Source organism: Giraffa tippelskirchi, chromosome 14 (assembly GCF_054371585.1).
Source record: "Giraffa tippelskirchi isolate mGirTip1 chromosome 14, T2T-mGirTip1v1.2.pri, whole genome shotgun sequence".
Lineage (NCBI taxonomy): Eukaryota > Metazoa > Chordata > Mammalia > Artiodactyla > Giraffidae > Giraffa > Giraffa tippelskirchi.
This window is the reverse complement of record NC_137288.1, coordinates 20,060,696-20,081,773: the sequence shown is the minus strand read 5'-3', so window position 1 is coordinate 20,081,773 and position 21,078 is coordinate 20,060,696. Positions and strand designations below refer to the sequence as shown.

The window sequence follows — 21,078 nt, the reverse complement described above, 5'->3', positions numbered from 1 at the left end:
CTCATTAGTTACCTGTTTTTTACACAATATCAATAGTGTATGACATTCTTAGTGTTTAAACAATATCTATAAAGGTAACCACAGAAGTCAGAATAACACCAGAAAAGGATAAAACACACTTGGATAAGCAAGAGTTTCTCCATAAAGGACTAAAATTAAATACCCAAGGTGACACAAAATAACCACAAAAATGAAAAGGAAACCATGAGAGGGGAAGTAAGCAATATGAGAATTTATTTAATGTAGCTCAGGCTAAAACCAGCTATGCAAGGAGTTGTGGATCCCTCCTTGTGTGCATTTGGGTGAAGGGCGGAAACTTTACAGAAGGGAATGTGGAATCAGGTGCTTAGTTTTACTGTTGCTGTTTAACTTAGCTCTGGGCGCCACACATTTGCATTGGTCTTTTGCCAGGTTCAATCCCTGGGTTGGGAAGATCCCCTGGAGAAGGGAATGGCAACCTACTCTAGTATTCTTGCCTGGAGAATTCCATGGACAGAGGAGACAGGCAGGCTATAGTCCAAGGGGTCACAGAGAGTCGGACTAACACGTTGGTGCCATGGCCAGGAGGAACAAGCAGTGCGCCCCTCCAGTGTGGACCAGGCCTGGGCGCACGCGCTGAGCATTAGCCATCAAAGCCTCCCACATCTTTCCAGGAAAGAAGAACACACAATTATTTTTACCTTTTCCCACATGAGATCTGGCAGTGGCATGGAAAATGCTTTTTTCCCACTTGCACTTGAAAATCTTAAGCAAAATACCATCTTTCTTATGCTTTGAGCAGCCAAGTATACAATGGAACTTGAGTAATAACTGCAAATGAAACAAAAACCATTCTGTTTGTGTTCTACGGAGATAACAGAATATGCATAAAAAAAGAAAGGGGTATCTGTCTCATGACAGGAGACCGTTCTTTGTAAACCTTGAATAGACTTTTTTTTTGTCTCCTTCCAAGAACAAGGAAAATAAAAATGCTGCGATTAAGGACTCAGCAGTGGGTGGTGGGTAAATAACATCCAGAAGGATCTACTAATGATGGTGCCTTAAAATAAGTGAAGGCAGAGTTTTGTTGGCCAGAAGCCATACCCTATAATTTATTACGTTATATCCAAAAACTGTGGGGCATGATTCATGAAAAACAGAGAGAATGAGATGTGATGTCTGAAAGTATTCATGCCAAACAGTAAAACTGAAGCTAATTATTAACAGAAAAACCAAGTCAAGGGATGCTCACTCATTTTCTCCTTGAGGCCGTGAACCAGATTCAGGGCAAGACCTCCATCACTTCCTCACTTCTTAAATAAGGACAAGAAGATGCATTCAAAACTAACTCTTAAAAATGTTTGGTAAAATCAGTGTTATTATACAAATGGGACTTCTGATCATTAACCTTTAGATATTAAGCTGATTTGTAAATTTAGGTGTTTATGTTTGTTTCTATGTAATAGCTAATTCTGTAAAAATGTCATTGTATGATTCTGAGTTTTCAGAAAGACTCTAGGAGAATATATATATATATATGCATATGTAATTAGACATATATAATACAGGTACTTATATAGTATGCACATATATATTATATACACTTATATAATATATACTTATACTTATCAGTATATATCAATATATATTACATATGTATGTAATATATGCATATATATGTAATATATGCTTATATATATATTTATAATGCACTTTCAGTTTGTAATATAGATATTCAAATGCATATACTAATTTCTCAGCACATATGTTCAAAATAAAAGATATTGGACATAGAAGTACCTAATAACATTACATGAATGTTAATACTAGTACAACTAGTAAACAAAACCGTGTTATTATTAAGTGACATGAATTTTAATTATTTTCTCAGTATAACCAAAGCAAATGTATACTTTTTCATCTTGTCCTTACCTACTAGGTCTTCAAAGAATCATTGTAAGGTGTTCTTGATCTTGTGGCTTACAGACATCTTTTTTTTTTTAAGACTTCTTTCTGGCAGTAGTAATCCCTAGAGGTTTTTATAGATTGGATATTCCTGGAAAACATAGTTTTGTTTAGATATGTCATCTTAGATATAAACAAGAGTTTCTTAGTCCTGCCAATTTTGTGATTTTTCAAAGCTTACAAAATTATCTGTTTAAATATGTGAAATGCACAGGGTGGACAATATTCAGAACCAATATAATATTAATTATTGATAATATTGAATTCAATCTGTCAACTCAGGTGCAGGTGATAGCAGAGGCCAGGGACTTTCAGAGTTTTTTGAGGACATTGAAGGTAGCTCGTTCAGATCAAAACAAGTTCCTAAAGTCAATATTTATTCATTCGCTCACAAAATACTTACTAGGGGTCCAAGTCATTCCAAGAATCATGACGTTGTACAGTGGACATTTGCTGCTATTGTTGTTCACTCGCTAAGTCGTGTCCAGCTCTTTGCAACCTCATGGACTGCAGCATGCCAGTTTCCTCTGTCCTCCACTATGTCCTGAAGTTTGCTCAAATCCATGTTCATTGAGTTGATGATGCCATCCAACCATCTCATTCTCTGTCACCCCCTTCTCATCTTGCCTTCAATCTTTTCCAGCATCAGGGTCTTTTCCAATGAATTGACTATTTACATCAGGTGGCCAAAGTATTGGAGTTTAGCTTCAACAATAGTCTTTCCAGTGGACATAGATAATACTAATCAAAATTTTATTTTTGTCTTTCTGTATTGAGGCTACTCTCTGTGAGTTATTCAGTCTGAAACTAAATGCTTAGGAATAGGCAAAATGCTGTGGATAGCATAGTTCATGCAAGTACAATAATTACTAATAGAAATTAGCAATTTGTAACAGAAAAGAGTCATTATGACCTAAACAATTTTTAGAGGACTGTGGGTGGGGGGTACTTTCGCTACAAGAGAGAAAATAATCAAGACTTTAACAAAATTCTCAACATCTTAGTTTTAAAATGGCAATGATCCTTTCTTTCACTAAAGTTTGGCAATATTTTTAAAGAAGCGATACCTTGAATGATGTAGCAAGAAGACGTAAATAAAGAAAAATAAATATTTGTACATTGCAGTACTTACTTATACTTGGCTATAATAGTATACATAATAATTCTGAAAAAAATTGAATTGTTTTTCAACAAGTATTTTTGTGTAGATCTTGTACTAGGGCATGCCAAGAAAATCTACCTAAAAATTCTCAGCTACCAAAAATATCTTGATTCTTTGTTAACTGCCTACTTAAAATATAGCACACTATTTACAAATGCTTTAAAGAAAGAAATTATACATTCCGAGTAGCATTTCTCCTGTTGTTAAATTTTCTGTTATTTTCTGGGAAGCACTAAGCCTTATTTAAAGAAGTTAATTACAGCTTGTATTTAGAAAGAAAAGAAAGGATTAAGGGACTGTTTTAACTTATACTTTCAGATTTCAGAGAAATACTCAGATAGTGAGACTGGCCTATCAGCTTCATATATCAAAAAATAACCTTGCATCCAACGATGGAAATACCAAGTTATCCACTCATTCTTGTTTTATATAAATGGCGCCTGGGCAAAATATAAAGTGAATAAGGAACAGGTGAAGGCTTTGTACTTTGACAACCATGGTGTGACACTTGAAATCTACAGAAAGTGCTGACAATAGGTAAGAATCAATAATAAGAAACATAATTCAGAGTTTCCAAACACCTTACTATTGTTGACACATGAAAGGGTTTGACTCCTGACAGATACGATCATGGTGCTTATGGACCCAATATTTTTGTCTCCCTCAAATTTCTGTGTTGATACCCTAATGTGATGGTCTCAGGGGCAGCTCCTGCATTTCTTGGTTTATGTTCCTCTCCTTCATCTTCAAAGCCAGCATAATATCATGTCTTCTGTTGAGTCTAACCTTTCTGCCTCCCTCTAATAAGGACCCTTGTGATTATATCAGTTTCAGCTATATAATCCGGCATAACCGCCCCATCTCTTCATTCCTTAAGAAAGTTAATTGGCTGTGTTGGGTCTTAACTGCAGAATCCATGATATTTAATTGTCGCATGTGAACTCACAGTTGCAGCATGTGGGACCTAGTTCCCTGACCAGGGATCGAACCTGAGCCCCCTGGATTAGAAGCACAGAGTCTTAGCCACCGGACCTCAAGAGAAGTCCCTCCTTGCCCTTAATTGAATTGTATCTGCAAAGTCTCTTTTGCCATATAAGGTAAAGTATTCCATAGTTCCATGAGTCAGGAATTGGTCATATGTGGGAGGTATTATCCAACCTGCCATATCCCCCAAAACTAAATTGAGTCCAAACTTGTCATTTGGGTTGAATGATAAGTCCATATGATGAGAATATTAGCTGATGGCTGTGCTGATGTGCAAGATGTCATCATAAGTAACGCAGTGGTATCAGCCGACTTAAAGTCATACAATGAGGCACCACGTAATGTGTAATGGATTTTAAAATTAATTAGCTTAAAATAAAATACGTGTAGCCTACCTCCAGGAAATGCAATCTGCATTTAGATCTAGATTGTAATTTAAATGATGGCCGTTATTTACCACTTAGGCTTTATTTTCGACTGAAGTATTGTTAAAATATTCGGGTCCCCAAACTAGTTTATATCTTCAATCCTGATGACAGAGTACCAGCTTGTGACTCCCATTGTTGAAGATTCTGAAAAGATAGAATTTGTTTGCATCAAGGGTTACATCCATAGATGGATTTGGAGAATTTAAGGTTCTTTTCAATTTTTCTCTATGCCAATGATCTTTTACAATACCACCTTATAAACACTTAATCTAATGTTTTACAGGAAGAATCGATTCTACTGTCAAGTCACTTACTCCTTTTTTAAAGTTATTCCTTTATAAGTGTTAAATTGTCCTAACTTTGTAAAGCCATTCCAAGACCAAACAATGATTTCATTATTCAAATTTGCAAATGAGATTTTGGCTAAGTAATTCAAACTTCTGTCCTTAATAAGAACATATGAAAATATAAAGGTGCTATACTTTTTCTGCAAATCTTTAGAGAAAAAGCATACATAAAATGTACAGAAATGATTGCTGACAGGTGGGGAGGCATCCCAGATGCACCTACATAACAAATAATATCATGTCTTGGATTTGTTCCTATTCAATCCTATGGCATTTTATAACTTGTTTTGGATCTTGAAATAGCTTGCAAAGAAGGGTTTGCTAAGCAGTTTGGTGTTGTTAAATGCTTATTATGCCTATCAACATCAAACATCGCTTTTGTCCTTTTTTTTTTTTAAAGATTTGCATCGTTCTTGACTGTTGTTTCCTCTTTGTGCACACAGATTGTTATACAGTAGGAACCTAATCCTTCAGTGCTCCAGGCAGTGGGAAAAATAAAGCCTGATAACTTGGCTTTGTTTACTTGCATTTTCAGTTAATTAAAAAAAATAAAAACAGAAACAAAATGAAGAGGGAAATCCTTTATTTTAATGCTCAGACTAATTATTTGACTCAATGATTAAATGCACATTTGCCAGTGAGGCTTCCAGATATTTAAGCAGCTGTGAAAGAACTCACAAGAATTCCAAATTGGAAAGGCGAACGGAGCCCTTGCTCCCTTTGGGGGCTTTGCAATCTGCAAACAGGGACAGTGGAGCCTGACTGTAAACAAGCTGAATGCTGTTCTCTAAACTTTCATTTGTGTCAAGTCCAGCCACTCCCCACATCAGGGGGTCAGAGTGTAAGTGATTTGATGCTCAGTTTCTTGGGTAGCACCCATTCTGTGAAAACTCTTATTATTTGGATGTATATTTTTGCTTGGGTAAAGTGGCAGCTCAGTGGGTAAAGAATCTGCCTGCAATGCAGGAGATGCAGGCAGATGCCGGTTCCCTTCCTGGGTCAGGAAGATCCCCCGGAGGAGGGCATGGCAACCCACTCCAGTATTCTTACCTGGAGAATTCAATGGACAAGGAGCCCGACAGGATACATCCCTAGGGTTGCAAAGTATCAGACAGGACTGAAGCAACTGAGAGTGCATGCAAAGTGTACAATATCAAGCCATCTGAATTAAAAACACTGTCATTTTAATTATAAATCTGTAAATCTTCAATAATAATAGATTCTTAAAATGTCATGATGGTTTCCCTGGTGGCTCAGTAGTAAAGAATCCACCTGCCAATGCAGGAGACTCAGGTTTGATCAATAGGTAGGAAAGATCCCCTTGAGAAGGAAATGGCAACCCACTCCAGTATTCTTGCCTGCAAAATCTCCCATGGACAGAGGAGCCTGGCAGGCTAAGTCCATGGGGATGTAAAAAGGTCAGACAGGACAGCAACTAAAACAACAAAATGTCACGATATACTTCAGATAACTTATAATACCTTTCTTCTGTGTTTTGGGTTACACTACATTGTCTATTATGCAAAGCATGTTCAGAATTTTTTTCACTTTCATGGCTTTCTAATTTTTGCCCCTGGGGAGATTTCTACAAATCTTTTCAATAAAAATAATCAATCAGTTACGGCCAAGTCACTTATAAAACATGGAAGAGATCAATCAAAAGCTTACAGTAATGAATACTGGTGTGTGTGTGTGTGTGTGTGTGTGTGTGTGTGTGTGTGTGTTTGCATGCATGTATATTCATTGCAAATGGGTAAAGCTGAATGAAAAAAATGACTAGAAGCCATTTAACCTTGAGTGTGTCCCAAGGACAGGAGAGCGCTGTTTTCCCACCTCCAAGCCCAACATCCTACCTGCCTGCGTTCTGTACTGCCTTGCTTCTTGCTGACTCAGAGAAGGGCCCTGCTTTCATTTTCAGCAAACTACTGTACAACTTCTGAAATCTGAATTCCAACTTATCTCACTTGCTCAAAACCTTTGCTTCCACCTTTCTTTCCTTCCTCCTGGAATCTTATTGTGAGCACATAAGCATGCTCCTGTATCCACTACATTAACACAACTCTTGGGGACTTCCCTGGTGGTCCAGAGGCTAAGACTCCATGCTCTCAATGCAGGGGGTCCGGGTTCAATCCTTGGTCAGGTAACTAGATCCCACATGCAGTAACTGAGACCTAGAGCAGCCAAATAAATAAATACGTGAAAATAAATATGTTTTTTTTAAAAAGAAAGGTCAAGAGAAAACAGCTAACATAAAAGAAAAAGAAAAAAAGAAGACTACCCTTGACCACCCGTGTCTCTGAGCCGTCACCTACTCTCCTTACAGAAAACTCTACCCATACAAGTTGTGTCCATCTCTTTTCCATCCTCTCCTCACCCATCTCGGACCTGGTTCCTGATCTTTGCCCTTCACAAAATGCTGATGCTTTTGAGATAGTCCTCGGTGCTGTATTTCTTTTCCTTTTGATTTTTCTCCTCTGTACTCCTTTTAGTTATTTTGGAGGCTCTATCACACTATTTTGATCAAACTCGAAATATTAGAGTATACTGCACTTTTTATCTGAGGTTTTCCCTCCTTTCTATTCATGTTTTTTTACACAAGTGATAACATCAAGATGCATGGCTTTGAAGACTGTTAAGATTAGAGCTAAATATTCCCCAAATATCTAGCTGACATTTCCATTTCAGTGTTTGAGAAGAGGCACACGTTTAATCTATCCAAAACAGAACTCTTGCTTTCTACCATTCCTGGTCCCTGCACTGCTTCCTGCTTTAGGCATTTCCCACTTTAATAGGGCTTCCCAGGTGGTGTAGTGGTAAAGAATCTGCCTGCCAATGCAGGAGACACAAGAGACGGGTTCAATCCTTGGGTTGGGAAGATCCCTTGGAGTACGAAATGGCAACCACTCCAGTATTCTTATCTGGAGAATCTCATGGACAGAGGAGTCTGCCTGGCTACAGTCCATGGGGTCGCACAGAGTCAGACATGACTGAAGTGACTTAGCATGCATATTATACGTAATATTATTGCCAACTATATGCTGAACTAATAAGCAGTAACTTCAGGAATGATTACCACTATGCAAGATGGGAAAAGAAAGGATTTAGGGAGGTGGAGCTTTACTGTTACTATTTCCAATTTATTGAAAATATCCATTTCAAAGCTAATATTTCAATTTATTAAACATGAAAAATAATAATATACTAATATATATTATGTGAAAGTAACTGATTACTTCCTATATCATTTTGTTTGAGAATCCTAACTTAATTTTTTTCTCTTTTAAATTCAAGTACAGTTGATGTACAATATTACATAAGTTACAGGTGTATAACAGTGATTCACAATTTTAAAGGTTCTATTCCATTTATAGTTACTATAAAATGCTGGCTATATTCCCCGTGTTCCACAGTATACCCTTGGGGCTTATTTATGAATGTTTTATACAATAATTTGTATCTCTTAATCCCCTACTGCCTCTTACCTCTCCCCATCCTCTCTCCCCATTGATAACCACTAGTTTGTTCTCTGTATCTATGAGTCTGTTTCTTTTTGGTTATATTCACTAGTTTGTTTTATTTTCTAGATTCCACATAAAGCGATATCATACAATATTTGTCTCTCTCTGTCAGACTTAATTTAATCTTTAAAGCAGAGTTAATAGGAGTTAATTGACATAAGTGCACCCATTAACATATACAGTTGATAAGCTTTGACTTAGGAATGTACTGTGAAACCATTACAGAAATCAAGATCATGAACATTTAATCAGCAAAAGTTTCCTCTTACCCTTTTCTCCCCCTTGTTTATTTTCTATGATATTAAAATAATTCATAATTTTAAGATTTTAAATAGTTTAAACGAGGAGAAAAGGAAGCCATCAGTATGTGAAATGAAAGTACTGGAAACGTACCTCACTGGGCTTCTACACCAGAGCAGGGGTGGGATGAGCTGGTCCCGTTCTATGAGGACCTTCTTCATAATTGAGGCTTTAAGGCCTCATGGAGGATAAGAGGCCATTGGATCACTTCCCTCTCTTCATTTAAACCGGTCCCTGTTTTACCACTTTGATCTGCCGCCTTGTCCACAGAGGGGTAGGTCGCCACGCGTTCATTACCTCTCAGAGAAAAGGACCGTTGGACTTTCCGTGCAAAACACGATTCTTCTTATTTGGATCTTAGTTTTCTGGATTTACTCTTCATAAAAATGTCTTTTTGAAAAATCCACTGTGATGTGTTTTAGACAGATACAATTTCTCCATCTGACATTTTCTTAGGTTGGTTTTCCACCAAACAGACCTGAGACAGGAATAGACACGTGCGTCAAGAAGTGGAAAGGAGATGACACAGTCCCTCCAGGTGCGCTCCTGAGCTGCAGGGAAGGGCCGTCCCGCTCCGGCGAAGCCCCGCGAGACTTGACTCCGGGGCTCCCATACTCGCAAATGGCGGAAACGCTCTCCCAGCCAGCCCACCCCAACAGTGTAAGAGAGAAGCGGCAGGTCAGACACCAAGAGACCGGCAGCGCCGTGGTGGTGACCCAAATGGTTAGAAGGAAATGCAGCCAGGGGATAAACGTGGTCCAGCAGAAGAACTAAACTCCCTTGAGAATGTGTGTGATTATATTTCATTTATTCCATGAACAAATTTAGACTGGACACTTACTGAATTATTATGTGATTTTTTTTATCACCTTCTAGAGACAGGTAGGTTACTTTGCTAAAAAGGCGCTAAATATTCAGATTGTTCTAGCTAAAATCATAAACTTCTCACATAAATGTAGGGCTTCCCTGAAAGCACAATTGGTAAAGAATCCTCCTGCAATGCAGGAGACCTGGGTGCCACCCCTGGGTTGGGAAGATCCCCTGGAGAAGGGCAAGACTACCCACTCCAGCATTCTGGCCTGGAGAATTGCATGGACACGACTGAGTGACTTTCACTTCACTTCACATAAATGTACCTTCTCACATGATAAAATTATTATGTCTAGCTAGTCTAATTGTTCCTGATATGTATTGCTGTGCTGTGTGCGTTAAGTCGCTTCAGTCGTGTCTGACTCTTTGCAGCCCTATGGACTGTAGCCCGCCAAGCTCCTCTGTCCATGGAATCATCCAGGCAAGAACACTTGAGTGCGTTGCCATGCCCTCCTCCAGGGGATCTTCCTAACCCAAGGAAGGAGCCCACCTCTTCTGCACTGGCAGGCATATTCTTTACTACTGAGCCACCTGGGAAGCCCAACAAGTACTACAATGTCCATTTATTAATTATACTGATTAATTACAGTTAATTATACTAATCAAAATATTTCTAAAAGTTAAGTGATTAATGTTCAATTTAATAAAACATTTTATAATAATCACTATAAAAAAATCAACTTAACAAAAGTAAATTGATAATAAATGGACTCTTCAAGAACAATAACAATTACACTAATAATAATACTAGCAAACACCAATTCAGTGCTTCATTTGCACGATTCTTAGATCTCTATATGGATTAACTCATTTAATACTAACAATATCCTATGAGTTAAATAGTGCTATTATTTTCAAGAAGTACAGAGTGATTAGTAACTATTTTAAGAAAAAAGTAAAATGAAATAAAAAAGAGTAATTTTATAAACCATTACATAATCTTTCTTTTTCCTTTCCCTTTTTTCGTTTCCTTTAGAGCAGCAGACTCTGGTAGTTAAATGGTGCACACACAAGCTTGTCTAGGGGCTCAATTCATATCCTAGCTCTGCAACTTTGAGCAAGATGTTCATTCCTTTAAAAGCAGCAAGTATTAAAGTTAGGTGTGAGCATAGATAACATTTTATGAAAAGCAGATACATTTCTGAAAACAAAGAAATTAACAAGAACATTGACATTGTCTTTGCAAAGGTCCTTAGTAGAAAATATTGTAGTTGTTTAGTCGCTAAGTTGTATTCAGCTCTTTTGCCACCCCACGGGCTATAGCTCCCCAGGCTCCTCTGTCCATGGGATTTCCCAGGCAAGAATACTAGAGTGGGTTGCCATTTCCTCTTCCAGGTGATCTTCCCAACCCAGGGACTAACCGCCCCCCCATCTCCTGCATTGGCAGGTGGATCCTTTACCTCTGAACCATCTGAGAAACCTAGTAGCTGTAATCTTATATCAGCTTCTGTACCTAATCAGTTGATACAGTACATGATTGGCTTCTAGAAATGCCACCATACACACATAAAAGAATGAGCAAAAAGACAACTAACTTCTTATAGTTACTGTGAAACTCATGAGCCCTGAAGGTGTCTGAGGGACTCCCCCACAAGATCGCTAGCACACACTCTAAAAACTACTGCTAAAACACCAGTATATAGAATTAATTTAGAAAATTCACTCAAAAGTAAAGGTCCCAGGAGGAAAACTATCAAAAAATGTGTAAGATATTATCTAGACAAATCTGACAACTGATTGGCTACACTTTTCAACTTTCCAGTGACTTTTGCTTATTATACCTATGTATTTAAATCTTTTACGAAGATTTTAATATTGTACATATGAGTTTCAAAAATTAATCTAGAAGATTAATAATATTTCCAGAAGAAAGTCATCCTCCCATGGGCTATCAAGATACAAAAGAAAGAAAATTTCCAAATGCTTTCAGAATTCCAGAATCCTTGATTTACTGATTTAAAAAAAGACAAAACTTAGATATTTTCTTTTGCTGTGGAGCAGAAGGAAGGTGGGTGTCAGAATTTTGTGTCTCATCATACATGTGCAATAGTTCATTAGGTTGTACATATGAGAACCAATTAAATACTTATTATTAAAGGTCAGCAGCCGGATACAAGCTGCAGAGCCTTTTTTTTCTTGATCTGCAGAAAGAACATCAAGAGCGTCATCGAGAAACTTATACTGTTTTTCAGAAGTAAGTATTTCTTAAAAAATCTAGTTTAATTTCTTCTAAAATAAAAGATATCAATTTGCTTTTTTTATATGTTTCTTTCAATTAAAATGCTTAACATTGCAGAGTAAAAACATTTTCCAAGTGATTCTATTAAGAAATCAAGGATTTTTTGGGGTGGTGGGATGTTGTTGGTAATGATAATACTCTCCACCCCCAATTATCAACCATTGGTAATGAAAAAAGTTAAACTCATCTTAACATGTTTAATTCAGTGGATTATTAAATTGTGTTAAGTAATTGATTCAGTTATTATTGCTAAACTCTCTTCAATTCCGAATCACTTAAGCAGGGAAACTGTTCTCAGTGGTATTCTGCCTGCACTCAAAAACGAGGGAAGCCATGGTAGTTTTGGGCTTCCCAGGTGCAGAAGACATGGGTTCGATCCCCTGGGTAGAGAAGAACCGCTGGAGGAGGGCATGGCAACCCACTCCAGTGTTCTTGCCTGGAGAATTCCACAGATAGAGGAGCCTACGGTCCATAAGGTTGCACAGAGTCGGACACTACATAAGCGCCTTAGAATACACGATGTACACCAAACTTTGTTCGTTTCTTAAATTGTTATCTCGATTTGCTGTGTTCATTCTTCTTTTCTTTCATCTCATTCAGTCTATGCTCCAAGACTCAATTGAGCGCTATTATATTCAAACCAGAAAGTATCACCTTGACTTTCTCTAATTTTAAAAATTAATTTGATATTGAAGTCTATATTTTCTTATATTATTTTAGTGTATATGCATCATTACCGTAAATAAGTTGTGAACTTCTAGGGAGTCAGGAGCATTATCCTAGATCTACTTATATTCTCTGAATATGGGACCGTGACTTGAATGTATTAGGACTTCATAATTTTTCATAAAAAATAATTACTATAAATTGACAATGTTAGTGTAAAATATGGTATTGACAAATACAAATTACGTAAGACTGTTCCTTATTGAGACCCAGAAGTTACAGTCACATTTAGACAAAGGATAATTTATGATGGTGCTATTAACATTTCAAAGAGAGGGACTTCTATTTGAGTGATCCAGATAATCAGAGAAAATTCACCTTTTAAGGGCAAAGTGAGTGAACTTTTAGATGAGATATCAAAATAAATGAATAAATAAATAAATGCCACTTGTCCAGAAGGTGACTGAGTTTAAAAGTTTGGGTTGCCAAGCAGAATGTGGTATTTTCACAGAAATTTCACCAAGCATGTCCTTTGTGAAGCATGCCACTAATTAGGCATCTGTGGGCACCTTATGCTTGATGAATTAAGCAAAAAACAACTTCTCTTTCTTACAGGAAACACACCCACAACTTCCAAAGAAAATTATCCACATCTGAAGGTTTCAAGACCGTCACAGTAATGAATTTTATTTCTTATATTTAAACTGCTTAAGATGGTTAATAGTTCTGAATTATTAAAATCCATTGTAATAAGTAGTGATGCCTAACATTTACTAAATGCGTTGTATCGTTCTCAACATGAGAATGAACTCTTCACACTGAAAATGGATGCAGGTTTTATTCTTACCAGGCTCCAAAGCTAGTACATGACAAAGTGGGAGTTTGAACCTAAGGCAGTTGATTTGCAGACTCTGTGCACTTAGCCATGACACTGTATTATTCAATATAAAAAAGCTATATATATTCAATAGAAAATTTATAGCAGACTGATGAATGCCAGACCTGAAAACTAGATTACCATGGGCAATTTAGAGAAAGCATAGTATACCTTAGAAACAGTTACTAATAACATTTCATTAAGCAAGACAATCTTGTAGGAAGAGTAGCAAAATGTTGGGAGTTCTCATGCATTTTTTACATTTTGTAAAGGGTATATAATAAAACTTGGAATTTAAGACAGGTGGAAGGATGAAAACAAGTACATTACATTTTATTGGGTACTTATAATGAATTGAGCATGGAGATATGTCCTTTATAGGCTGTTCTAACTAACCCTCCCAAACCTTTAGAAGTAGTTACTATGTTGAAATCATTTTATGCAAATTTTATGTTTTTAAAAACTTCTTGTTGAGTTATAATATATGACATGTAACAGCACAGACCATAATGTACAGCTCAAAGAATTTTGACAAAATGAATACACCCATGTGACCAACCGTAAAAAAGGCTGAGTGTCGAAGAATTGATGCTTTTGAACTGCGGTGTTGGAGAAGACTCTTGAGAGTCACTTGGACTGCAAGGAGGTCACACCAGTCAACCCTAAAGGAAATCAATCCCGGATATTCATTGGAAGGACCGATGCTGAAGCTAAGTTCCAATACTTTGGCCACCTGATGCAAAGAAATGACTCGTTTGAAAAGACCCTGATGCTGGGAAAGATTGAGGGCAGGAGGAGAAGGGGACAACAGAGGATGAGATGGTTGGATGGCATCACCGACTCAATGGATTTGAGTTTGAGCAGACTCTGGGAGTTGGTGATGGACAGGGAAGCCTGGCTTGCTACAGTCCATGGGGTCACAGGAGTTGGACTTGGCTGAGCAACTGAACTGAACTGATGTAACCAACAGTCATATAAAGAAATAGAACATAAACCACTTATTGTTAGAGTATCTTGTGACCCCACTTACTAAACACCAGCCTTTAAATTTAAATGTTGTTGTTTTTCAGCCGCTAAGTCATGTCTGACTCTTTTGCAACCCTGTGGACTGTAGCCCACCAGGCTCTTCTGTCCATGGGATTTCTCAGACAAGAATACTGGAGTGAGTTGCCATTTCCACTTACATGAGACCATCCTCACCCAGGGACTGAATCTGCTTCTTCTGTGTTGACAGGCAGATTCTTTACCGCTGAGCCACCAGGGAAACCCACTTAAATACAAACACTATCCTGTTTCTCATCATTGCAGATGAGTTTACTTGCTTTTGAAAATTATATCAGCAGAATCATCTTTTATACACATACATCACATACTTTTCTGAGTGTAACCCAATGGAATTCAGCCATATTTTATGGCTAGCAGCATATGATGATTTCTTATTGAAGAATATTCCATTGAATGAACTTGCTATAATTTATTTATTCATTTTAACATTGGTGAACCATTTAGATGTTTTTAGTTTGAGAATATTATGAATAATGCTGCTATGAAGACAGCTATACATTTTATCTTAGCTACTGCCTGATATCCTTAATCAAATGAGATTTTGTTTCATCAAAGGTTAGAAACTTTTGTCAGTGGGAACATGGGAACACTGGTCTGCCATAAAGTACTCAATTCTCTCTTGAAAGCAGAAGTCTATAGTGCTATTGTGACATCGGGTGACATTAACCACTGAAAGAGTCAATTCCTAGGCAGGTTGATAAGAAGTCTGGTGGTCCCAAGGAGATAGGGGTCTGGAATTCTCAAGGAGGGTGAAATGACAAACTTTTTTTTTCCTCTACATTCCTTAGTCTTAATCACATAAAATGTTTTTTTTTTTTTCTTTAAGCCTGGAACTGAACAAACAAGTCAGTTTAAACTCTGTACTAGGGATTATATAACAACTGTGTTTCCTGATTGAGGACAGTTTCTCCTGCCTGAAAACCTTCTGACTAATCCTGATATTTTAGAATGCAAATTATGGGAGTGGGTCTGGTAGGATCTTTCTATTGTTAAGTTCTAATCCTGTTATCCTAAAATGTAAATTGTGGGAGTGGGTCTGGTAAAATTTTCACAAACTTGAGACATTCTTTTGATTTACAGTAACAACTGATTAAAAAGTATGTAATTCCCTTGCTAAAGACTAGTGAGGGGGGCACTCTCCATCCCCTTCTGATGTCTGTGTCGGAAACTTTCTCTGCCCCTTTTCATACTTTAATAAACTCTGCAACACAAAAGCTCTTGAGTGATCAAACCTGGTCCCTGGTCCTGAAGCTAAGTGTTCTTCGGAGATCACAAATTCAACATTGTTCATCCTAAGCTATCACCACCGCATTTGTATGAGAAAATTGTAATCATAATATCATCCCCCAAATTTTAGTCTTAATAAATCATCAATTGTAAGTTGGTACCTCTTCCTTGGAGGTTGTATTTTGTTTATACTTTTTTGCCACAGAATTGTGCTACTTTAATTATGAAACATAAATTCTTTTAGACCAGCTGTTTATTTGCATCAAATCATCTATCAGGAATTTGGTTTTTATGGTTGATGTTAGTATTTAAATTGCTTTAATCAATATGAAATGCCATCCAAATATTTTCTGTGTTTATAAGTCTAATATTAAAATTTGTACTCAAAAGTTGATAATATTGGAACAGAAGCTGTATGTGTTAAAGTGCAACAACATGGCCAAATAATCTTGGTATTATCTTTTACTATTGTTCTTTCAGAGTGAGTTAAAAAATCTGTAAGAAATAATGTCAAAAATTAAAAGTAGCATTGAAGTAAGATACGCAACATGTTGATAGATTTACATGCTGTGAATTTTCTCGTTTACAACAAATTTGAACAAGTTTGAATTACACGGTATTTTCAGAAATGTGTATCATGGAGAGAAAAGCAACTTAGATTCCTTTTTTCATAGGTAATAAAAATAAAATTCATTGAAATTAAATAACTGCCAAAAATACCCATCTTGCAAATGGGGATGTATTTGACTTCAATATCCATGCTCTTAATCATTATACTATACCAGGCTTTTAGCCATGTTAATGGTTATGTTCCTTTGGTGTATGTAAAAAAATTTACTGAGCACCTATAAAGTTCCAGATGCTGTGGCATATCTAGGTATACAAAGATGACTAAGACACATTGTTTACCTACATCAAGCTAGGAGGTTATTAAAGAAATTCGGAGTCTAATAAGATGTCAAGATTTGATACTCCTCAAAGGACCATTAAATGAAAAGATGGATAATTGGATTTTTTTCCAGAAATTGGTTTTTGGGACTAGGAAATAAACCAATGCTGCTGCAAAGGTGAACGTGATTTCATTTATATAATGATTTAAACTATTTAAAAAATTAAGTGTATAATTGCTCTATTTTAGCATTAGAAGTGAATTGTTTTCCAGAATATTTCCAAGCAAAAATATTTCCACATTCACTCCATTTTTTATCATGTCACCAAACCTGAGAAATTGAATGTAGCACAAGCAGTTGGAGATCTCTCAGTTTGCCGTGTTAATTCATACATCTGTGCACTAGTTCCTTCTTCCTCTTCCAGGAATGCATTTTCTGTTTGTCCATCTGGAAAATAGCTACTCGTTGTTCAAGACTCAGTACACAAGTCACTTCCAGGAAGACTGACACAATCCCACATGATTGCCAAGGGCACAGAGTTTACTCTTTGCTACTTTAGCATATTTACCACTTAATTGCAATAATTTGTATCCAAGTTTTCAAGGTTCATACTTCATAAATGTGAAAGTTCCAGGAGGAACATCTCCTTCAGTTTTATATTTGCGGCACATGAAACGGTGCATTTTCCAAACATGGTTATTCATCATCACTGTGCAGTTTTTAACAAATAAGTCCTCAATAAGTTTCGTTAGATTTACAAATAATTATTTCTTTTTTGAGAGATTGAAAATGGAATTGTAGTTCTGTGTGCATGTGTTCCTTACTAGCTTATAGAAAGAAAATTGATTTAGTATGCTTGTCTTATGTATGCATACCCATGTTGGTGTAATTGAAAGGCTTTCTTGTATTTAGCATATGGTTAGGTTATTGCTCCTATTCTAGTCTTCCAGTCTCTGTCACTCAATCAGGACATTTAGATCATTCACATTTAATGTAATTATTGATATGCTAATGCTTAAGTCTGTCATTTATTTTTCTATTGTTCTCTTTGTTTTTCATTTGCAGTTTCCCCTTTCCTGCCTTCTTGTGGGTTATTTGAGCCATTTAAAAAATTTCATTTTATTTTTCGATAGTGTCTCTTATATAGCTTATTTTGCAGTTGTTCTACGTATTACATTATATTTGTTCAACTTATTGCAGTCTGTTGGTATCTTTATTTTATAATGAAACTTAGAGAAGTTTAGAGACTGTTGTGAGTAGAAATTATTTATAAAAATAATGTCTCAGAACGTAATAGAATTAAAGAAAGCATGAGTTACAGGATCAGAAAGTCCATTAAGTTTACAGCAGAAAGAATAGCACTAAAACTATTCTCAGACACATCTTAGTAAAAATTCAGAGCATACAAAACTAACATGAAGTCTGAAAGTCACCTGAGAGAAAAGACAAATGACCTACAGGGAAACAATATTTAGCCTGGTGGACATTTCATCAGCAGTGGCGTTTGCAATAAGAAATGGAATACATATTTAACATGCTGAGGAATCATAACTGTCAATCTAGAAATCAATATCTAGCCAACTTACAGTTAAAGACTGAGAGCAAGATAAGGACATCGAAAAACAGAGGTGAAGAAAGCTGTGCATGTCTAGTTTAAAGTGACTAAAGTTTAAACTATGCAGGAAAATAATTCTGATACAAGTGAAATGTGGATAGTTAGGTAGCACCTTAATTACTTCGATGATGCAAGATCTTTAAACTATCTTGTTTATACACCCAGAAATAATTTTGAAAAATAGGTGTCACTTCACAATAAATAAAGCAAAGCTCTATACCTTGTTTTCTACTTTTTTATATGTCCTATGCTATCTAGCAGAACACTGATGTTTCTCTTCTCAAGATATTAGAGAATTATTCCTTTAGCTTTTGTAGTTTGTATGATGAGTAGAACTGTAGGTGCAATTTCTACTGTTAAGTCTGGTTTAAATGAAATTTGTAGAAATCCACTGCAATACTATCTCCAGGGACTGAAACATGCTCTTTGATATTAATTTGGCAAGACTTTTACACATCCATTAAAAATCCTTTATTCAGAAGTTATGCTTTGTATTTTAAATGCATGTATACAGGGAAGGAGCAGTTTGAAGTGAAGGATAATGGAATAAAGGAAATGGCATAGCCCTGCACAGCCTCTGCAGCAATCTTCTGTTTTCTTTTCTTTTTTGTAAGTATCCATGTCTCATAAGATAGGACATTGAAGTTCCTAAGAAAGCGTCTGTCAGTCTTGGTGGTATGTATATGTGTGGGGTTTTAATCAAGAGAGATAGTGTCAGCGTTTCCCTGGTGGTCCAGTGGTTAAGCCTCTGCCTTCCAACACAAGGGGTGCGGGTTTGATCCCTGGTTGGGAAACTAAGAGCCTACATGCTGCAGCAGGCGGCCAGAAATTAAAATTAAAATAAATAAAACTGGTTAAAGAGAGAGAGAGAGAAATAGTGTCTAAATACACTAAATACTGAGTACATTGCTCATCCTTGGGCCAGAGTGCTTGGCAGTAAACTGAGCTATACCATTTATTTACGTGCAGGTTGACCTTATAAAACCAGCTTTGAATTGTTTTCGGTGACATAGTTTTTTCTTTAATCAAATGGGAAATAAAAATAGTATTATTCTTAAACACATATATATATGTGTGTTTATATACCTACACATAAAGGATATACTAGAATCATACCCAATTGAAACATAATAATACTAGAAATAGTATCAATTATCATGAAAACATACAATGTCCAGGTATATCAAGAAGAATAAAACCTAGAGAGAAAAAAAATATATTTCTTTTAGGTTCTCAACTGGCTTTCTATTCCCTTTAGTATGAATATAGCAGGGCTCCACTATATTATTTCCTGAAGCATCCTCTAAGATTCAGTGTTCCATCTCGTGACTGATACTTTTAGTGGAGGGATCAGACAGTAGATATTACTCCAAGTTGACATCCTCTTTTTTGTTTAAGCCAAGCACATAACCTGCACAGAAGAAAGGTCGGGTGGAGAGCTGTACAGAGAAACCCAAATCAATAATGTTATATGATAAAGATCATGTAAGAAGCATTATCACATCAACTCCACCGCCACTCTTGACATCAGCTCTTCCATGGCCATGTCCCAAGAGTCCCTAATGCTTTACGTTTTCCACTAGCAGGTCAGATCAGCACTTAACTGTCATCATATTTACATTAGTTAAATGATGCAGTTTCAAAATGCTCAGTTAGTAGATTCTGCTGTCAGGAGAGCTGAGCCAGGTGGCTGCTGGTGGCTCTCATCGTCCCTCAGCACTCAGGTGGCTCAGTTCATCACAGGAATCCCAATCTCAGAAGGGTTCAGTTCCTCCTCTTGCAATCAGAGTCCAAACAATTTTCCTCTTTACTATGAGGCACCATTAACAGAGGCACTTCGTTCAATTCTCCCCAGAAGCTGTGGGTAGGATGAGCTGTATAGTGTATTCTATAGAGCTTATATATTAGGCTTCTAGGAAACAAAGTCACCACTCAACAGAGCTTTAAATTAGCATACTCAGGAAATCAAGAGCCCCCAGTGTGATTAGCATACAGCTGCTAATTATCAAGTGAAATGCTGCATCAAAGAGGGAGGGGAGTTGACTGTCTATTTGGGTGTTAACATGACGTGATCATTATTTCAAACCACTTTACTTCAACATTTTGGTTATTGAACATATGTCTCCAATTTCCCAGGATGCAAAATTTTATTGGAAAGATATACAAGGCAACTATTTCTTAAAGCACATCTTAGAATTGTTCAATAAATTCTTTTGAATATTGTGTGATACACCCTTGCAGACAGCAATATGTTAAAAATTGCATTCTTTCATAAAAATTAATGATAATAAAGATGCTGTCGAAGCTACAAATGCTTTACTATGTGTAGTACATACATACATAAATAACAATAATGTATTTTTAATATAACCGGCTTCTCCAAATATGTGACCAAGAGTTATATCTATTTCATCTTTCCAATTTATAACTTGAACATGCATCACTTTTGTTCTTAAAATTGAGTATTTCACTTTTCAGTGCCTCTTGCTGGCTCTTTGAAACAGTAAATTTTCAACAATTTCTACAATTTGCTCTGTTAGAAGGATAGTGGATTTATTTCCAAATTATGTTTTTGGAGAAAAATTAAAGTCTAGTCATTTGAGAGCTGCCTTTGCTACAGTGTGCCCCATGTGTTTCTGTGGACAAGCCGTCTTCCATAATGAGGCGGATAACCTCCCACTCTGCAGTTTTGATTGGGCACTTCTTTATGGAGGGTACAGAAGAAGCCCATGCTTGGTTTCCCAGCAATGATTTTTTTTCATATTCACATGGTGAACCATTGTTCACAAAAGCATAGGTCTCTAGGTACCATGAATGGGTTATAAATGTCTACTGCTACTGCTAAGTCACCTCAGTCGTGTCCGACTCTGTGCGACCCCATAGGTGGCAGCCCAGCAGGCTCTGCCGTCCCTGGGATTCTCCAGGCAAGAACACTGGAGTGAGTTG

The 21,078-nt window shown here is 36.7% G+C and overlaps 2 long non-coding RNA genes across 2 annotated transcripts; one reads left to right on the top strand and one right to left on the bottom strand.

Moving 5' to 3' along the window:
• Positions 1 to 217: 217 nt before the first annotated feature.
• Positions 218 to 9,274, bottom strand: LOC145534923 (uncharacterized). The gene is made up of 4 exons (XR_014075076.1): positions 8,777 to 9,274; positions 2,348 to 4,662; positions 1,912 to 2,035; positions 218 to 810 (listed from the first exon to the last, which is right to left on the bottom strand). It is a non-coding gene; the product is annotated as an uncharacterized LOC145534923 (long non-coding RNA).
• A 5-nt stretch (positions 9,275 to 9,279) lies between these two features.
• On the top strand, positions 9,280 to 20,817 carry LOC145534922 (uncharacterized). Its single transcript, XR_014075075.1, has 4 exons — positions 9,280 to 9,565; positions 11,701 to 11,747; positions 13,074 to 13,134; positions 18,612 to 20,817. It is a non-coding gene; the product is annotated as an uncharacterized LOC145534922 (long non-coding RNA).
• Positions 20,818 to 21,078: the final 261 nt, after the last annotated feature.